This window comes from Ursus maritimus, assembly GCF_017311325.1.
Source record: "Ursus maritimus isolate PB19 chromosome Y unlocalized genomic scaffold, ASM1731132v1 scaffold_Y3, whole genome shotgun sequence".
Lineage (NCBI taxonomy): Eukaryota > Metazoa > Chordata > Mammalia > Carnivora > Ursidae > Ursus > Ursus maritimus.
Genome location: NW_024423336.1, coordinates 5,831 through 12,369, shown reverse-complemented (window position 1 = coordinate 12,369; position 6,539 = coordinate 5,831). Strand labels below are relative to the sequence as shown.

The following is a 6,539-nucleotide window of genomic DNA, read 5'->3' as shown; positions in this document are numbered from 1 at the left end:
TTGCTGTTTTTTTAAAAGATTTTGTTTGTTTATTTGACAGAGAGAGGAGAGGCTAGAGAAGGGAATACAAGCAGAGGGAGTGGGAGAGGGGGAAATCTGCAGGGGAGTGAGAGAGGGAGAAGCAGGCTTCCCACCAAGCAGGGAGCCCGACGTGGGGCTGGATTCCAGAACACTGGTATCCTGACCTGAGCCGAAGGCAGATGCTTAACTACTAAGCCACCCAGGTGCCCCAAGGGCCTAGAGCTTTTTGTTCTGTCATCTTGCTAACCTCACTCACTTAGTACTAGCTTTTATCTTGAGAAAGGTGATACTTTTCCAGTCCTGGGATATGTTAAGAGATACTGGAGTTTGGGGCGCCTGGGTGGCACAGCGGTTAGGCATCTGCCTTCAGCTCAGGGCCTGATCCCGGCGTTATGGGATCGAGCCCCACGTCAGGCTCCTCCGCTATGAGCCTGCTTCTTCCTCTCCCACTCCCCCAGCTTGTGTTCCCTCTCTCGCTGGCTGTCTCTATCTCTGTCAAATAAATAAATAAAATCTTTAAAAAAAAGAGAGGGATACTGGAGTTTGAATATGAAAAAAATTATGATCTAAAGGAATGTTCTGGTAACTGTTTTGAATTATGTTGTAAATAATTTGAACAATTACTAAATCTTTCAGAAACTTTCTTGTAGTGCTGAGTTTCTCCCTCTGCAAACCACTTTGATTAGTATACCTTAATAAAGCCATATAATTTTTTTAAATATTTATTCATTTAAGAGAGAGAGACAGAGAGAGTACAACAGGGGAAGAGGCAGAGGGAGAGGGGGAAGCAGGTTTCCCATTGAGCCAGGAGCCGGGTATGGGACTCAGTTTGAGGACCTGGAGATCGTGACCTGAACTAAAGGCAGATGCTTAACTGACTGAGCCACCCAGGCCGGACAAGCAACATGCTATTTTATTTTATTTTATTTTTTTAAGATTTTATTTATTTATTTGACAGAGAGAGACAGCCAGCAAGAGAGGGAACACAAGCTGGGGGAGTGGGAGAGGAAGAAGTAGGCTCCTACCAGAGGAGCCTGATGTGGGGCTCGATACCAGAATGCTGGGATCACGCCCTGAGCCGAAAGCAGACGCTTAATGACTGCGCCACCCCGGCACCCCAACATGATATTTTAAAACAGTATTATTTCAATCTGAGACTCCTACTTGGAATCGAGCACTAATTTCTGTTTCTTTCCTCTCTGATTAAATGGAATCTAAGATACAGTTCCCAGTCTCATTTCTAGAGAATCAAATACTCAAATGCCTCACTTTGTAGCATAAGAAAGCAAGGTATTTATTGAAAATTACCTTTGTCTTATAACAGTAAGACACTTTACTTCAGGAATTAGGTTTCTTTATAGGTATGGTGGTATTTCTATGAAAAAGACATGGAAACAGTAATTACTCTTCCTACTTTTTTTAAGATAGGAAGTGGTTTCTTTGGGCCTGAGTTAATGTTTGACTCCAGAAATTTACTTCATACATGTTTCTTGTTCATCATTTTTGATTTACCAAAAGACCAGTCTTCTAGGTGGTTACAGGTGTTAGAAGCCAGTAATCTAAAATGCTTTGGAAAAGGGGAATTTTTATGTGATGATACAGAGATGAATGTGAGTGAAAGAACAAAAACCAGGGTAAAATTTATGACCTAAAACTGGATAGATCCTGTGATGAAAGTTTGCTTAGCACTAATGAATAGCTAGAAGTGGAGCATGTTAACAGGAAAAGAAAAAAAAAGTCCTAGGGAAGTGAAATTGTGAGAAGAGAAAAAAGATGTGTAAGTAAGGAATGCTTTGTCAGAAGCAAAAGATTATTCTGTGATATGGGAGAAAGATGACTTTGTTTGAGGGAAGGGAGATTGCGCTGCCATTTTGTTTCTGCTTAGTCTAGTAACAGCCTTTTGTTGAAAATGACTTACTCCTTTTGCTAAGTTACTTAACTGTGTATCTCCAGGTAGAGGGAAATGAGCAGACAGAAAATGACAGGGGAATGAAGTTTTAAGATATTTTAGCTCAAGTGCCCAAAGGAATTCAAAGCAAAGGAAAAGCTTATGAGAAATGTGAGTAGAAAAATTCACCCTCCTCCCCTCTACTCCCACCTCCAAAAAGAAAGGATTAATTTTATCTAGGCTTGCATACTTTCTTGCCTGTGCTTTGGTGAAATCACTTAACATCTTAGACTCTCAGGTTTCTAATTCATAGAACAAATGTCACAAAATATCTATAACCTGCAGAGTCATGTAGGGATAAATAGGGTCTTGATCCTGGATCATCTGTCATCTCTGTTACCCTCCCCCACAAAAGCACTTATGCAGAAAGCTTTGCATGTAGTTTTAAAGGAATTGGTTTATTTCAAAGTCCATCCACGGACCTCTTGTAAGTCCATCTTACAAAAGCGGTTTTGAACATGAATCTAATTAGAAAAAGGAATGACATAAATAAATATCTTTGAAGAAATTCTGGAGAACAGATTTTTTTTTTTTAAGATTTTATTTATTTATTTAACAGAGATAGACACAGCCAGTGAGAGAGGGAACACAAGCAGGGGGAGTGGGAGAGGAAGAAGCAGGCTCATAGCGGAGGAGCCTGATGTGGGGCTCGATCCCATAACGCCGGGATCACGCCCTGAGCCGAAGGCAGACGCTTAACCGCTGTGCCACCCAGGCGCCCTGGAGAACAGATATTAATGGCTTTTGATAGCGGGGGATTTAGGTATATTTAGAATAAAGACCCAGAAAGAACTTGAGAAAATTAGGATTAGAGACAGTAGATATATACACTGGGATCAGGAGCCCCCAGTAAAAGGACAAAAGAAAAAAGAGAATAAACTTGAAATAGTGAAGAATGAAATGAAATTGACAGCTCACTTTTTTGAGTTGAATGAAAAAATTATTTTTGTTAAGTTTTTTAAATAAGATTTTATTTACTTATTTGAGAGAGCACGAGAGTGAGATTGAGCAAATGAGTGAGGGGAGATGCAGAGGGAGAAGCAGACTCCCTGGGGAGCTGGGAACCTGTTATGGGACTAGATCCCAGGACTCTGGGATTATGACCTGATCTGAAGGCAGATCCTTAACCAACTGAACCACCCAGGTGCCCTGAAAAAATTATTAGAATAGTGTTTGTTAGCAACAGAATTCAAGTAAAAGATGATAGGGGGCATCTGTAAGTTTTAAAAGCCCATATAAAGCATGTTTATATGCTTGGCAAAAAGTAAAAGAGATACTTAATGTAATCTTAGGGCAATCACATATGGAGGTGTTGTGTGTGTATTTATGTATATGCCTATATTTCAGGGTCCTTATTTTTTTTTTTAACAAAGTAGTCTACAACTTGTCTTTGAATATTTATATTTTCACAGTGTTTTTAAGTCAGCAGTTGCCAGGCATTTTTAGATTCTTTGGTAAGACAACTATGACAACTAAGAACCTTGCATTTTTTCAGGGTACTATATATAATGTTAAGACTGTATACTTTTTATGTTTTCTTGCTATAACTATTGCCACAGCAATGGGAATTTAGTAGGTTGAGTAACAGTATTAATAAGACACTTGTCTCTGTTAAAGCCATCTGTTAGTGACTATAGAGCATGGTAATGTTACCACCATACACATTAAAATTGGAATGATTGTCTTTTAATATTTAAAATAAATATGCCCCTTTTTCTTTCTACTTTTAGGTTATGAGATGGTCTCTGCAAGATGGTCTGTCTTTGAATTGGAAATTTTTAAGACTGACATATGCTGGTACTTTATCTCCTTTAAGTGGACTATAATTTCTTCTGTTACAACCACTACATAAGCAGACAAAATAGCAAAGATCTGTTCTATGTCAAATATGACAGCCACAACTCGGGGCTCTCCAGTAGGAGGGAATGACAGCCAAGGCCAGGCTCCTGATGGACAATCTCAGCCCCCCTTCCAACAGAATCAGGTAGGTCATATTAAGGCTGTGTTTGAGTGCCATGAATTACTAAACAATAATATAGATGTCTTGAATAATTTATAATCAGAGAAGCTTTTTGTTATTTTAAATTACATTTAAGAATCACTGAGACTTGTAGGAAACCTGTACTTGGTTAAAAATGTTCCTTTTTTTCTTTTTTTTTTTAAAGATTTTTATTTATTTGACAGAGACACAGTGAGAGAGGGAACATAAGCAGGGGGAATGGAAGAGGGAGAAGCAGGCTTTCTGCTGAGCAGGGAGCCCTATGCGGACTCGATCCCAGGAACCTGGGATCATGACCTGAGCCAAAGGCAGATGCTTAACGGCTGAGCCATCCAGGCGCCCCCATTTTGCTTTTGAAATAAGACAGAATAAAGAATTAAGTTAGTTATTTTGTAACAGTTTTAAGCATGGATTTAAGTCCGCTCTTTATTTTGGAATCCTGTGTTTGTACCATACTAACCTTACAGCGATGGCTAAATAAAATATCTATGCCTTAGTTTCTGTATCTTTCTTTATTTTGTTAAGTAGGTGGGTAGTTATTTTTTAATATTGTAAGCTGCATTTATTATAGCATGTATAAACCACCTACAGTCTGGGTTTGTCAGAAACCTGAGCACACTGTCCTGCCTATATTTGGAAGCCATGGTTGCTGGAATGGCAGACCACCCAGGGCCCCCATTGGGTGCCTATCCCAGAGGGATTTATGATGGCACAGGGGCCAAAGCTGGACCCCAGTCCTGTTTGGTTGACAGCATTTAAAATGTTTTTCATTAGTTGCCAGCAACTTAAAAATCAGAATATTTCACATAAAATTCTGGCTTTTTGGCTTTTCCAGATTTTTCATAGTAGACCTGCATTCCCACTCCATAATAGTCAGTTACAATTGAATGACAGCCACCAACTTCAGATGGGAAATCAGGTCCCCAGCACACCCTCTTGTTGGTCAAGGTCGGTAGCCACTAGCAATTCAGTCATGCAAATACTTCTCATCACGAAGCAATGTCTCTTTCCTATCTCCAGTAATAGCAGAAAAAGTCAGAGTTGCACTGCAATGTCCTCATAACTCCAAGTCCTACCTTTTTTATTTTTATATCCTTTCTGTCCCTGAGGACATCTGAGTTAAGAGATCTGTGAACTAGCAGTTTCTGTATCTCTGAATTGACAGGAAGTAAAATAATGTTTGTAAAGGGCTCAACCCAGATTTTAGTATCAAAGCTTAGTGCTGGCCTACATAGAAATAATTAATTTTTCTTTTCTCTGAAAGAATTTGTGTATGATTAATGGAAAATATTTGTAAAAGGCTTAATATAACATTTGTCCTTTTTATTTCTGAAAGTGGGAATTTATATTTACTTTTTCTTGCTCGGTTTTTCTGGGGGGTTAGTTTCTTTAAACTTCACAAAGTAACTTTTTGCAAAGTATTAGCTTTGGGTTTTTTGTTTACATTTATATAAACAAATCTTCACTTAATCTTCATTAGTTCTTCCCTTTTGCTTTGTGTTCCATTGATGTTCATTTTCTAGTTTCATGATATTTAATGTGAGAATATTTTTAGAAATGTAGTTCTTCCCTTTCAAGCATTTGGAGGCTTTCTGGTTAACCTTTTGGTCCTTGACTTACAGCTTAATTCCTTTGTGGATAGAGAATATATTCTGTGGTACTGTTTGGGAATTTATTGTGGCTTCATGTGTTTCCCAGAATATAGTAATTTTGAGTATATGAGAATTTGAAAAAATCTATATATTTTGCTCTAGCACTTAATGTCAGTTATTTCTAGTTTGCTTATTATGCTTTTCAGATGTTCTCTATACCCTTGTTTCGTTTTGTTTTAAATTTGCTTGTTTTGTTAGTAGTTGAGAAGTAATGTTAAGCTACCTGGGATTATGGACCTGCCCATTTCACTTTTTTGTTCTATCAGTTTAATTTAATTTAATTTTAAAGATTATTTGAGAAAGAGCGCCTGTATGCATGTGCGCATGCGCTAGCCTGGATAGGGCAGAGGGAGACGGTGGGAGAGAATCTTCAAGCAGACTCCTGGCCCAGTGCGCAGTCCAACACAGGGCTTGATCCTAGGACCCTGAGCTGAAACCAGGAGTCGGATGCCCAACTGACTGTGCCACCCAAGCTCCCCTGTTCTATCAATTTTAGTGAGATATATTTCGAACCTGTAAGATGCATACGGACTGAAAATAGTGATTTGGGGTTGGATGACATTTGGCCTATTAATCTTTATGTAGAGCTCTCTTTAATCTCCACTAATAATTGTTGTGTTAAAGTCTACCTTACCTGTCACATATTTGTATAAATGCAGGGTTATTTTGGGGAAGGAGGAGGGCTATTGTACATGGAATGTCTTTTCTTCTTTTTTTAAAAGCAGTCATTATTTTTATTGCTCGTTTTATTTTTATTGTATGTCTTTTATTAATTTCCCTGAACCCTACCATTTTAAGTTGTCCTCTTATACTTTTTTCTTTAAAGAGGCTTTTTAGGGGCGCCTGGGTGGCTCAGTCGTTGGGCGTCTGCCTTACACTGAGGTTATGATCCCAGGGTTCTGGGATTAAGGCCTGAAAA

The 6,539-nt window shown here is 38.7% G+C and overlaps 1 long non-coding RNA gene across 1 annotated transcript in view; it reads left to right on the top strand.

The window, feature by feature from the left end:
• LOC103679219 overlaps positions 1 to 6,539 on the top strand; it is a 37,780-nt gene that overhangs the window by 26,578 nt on the left and 4,663 nt on the right. Inside the window, exon 2 of the long non-coding RNA XR_572870.2 lies at positions 3,700 to 3,953. This is a non-coding gene — a long non-coding RNA (uncharacterized LOC103679219). The remainder of the gene's footprint in view (positions 1 to 3,699; positions 3,954 to 6,539) is intronic.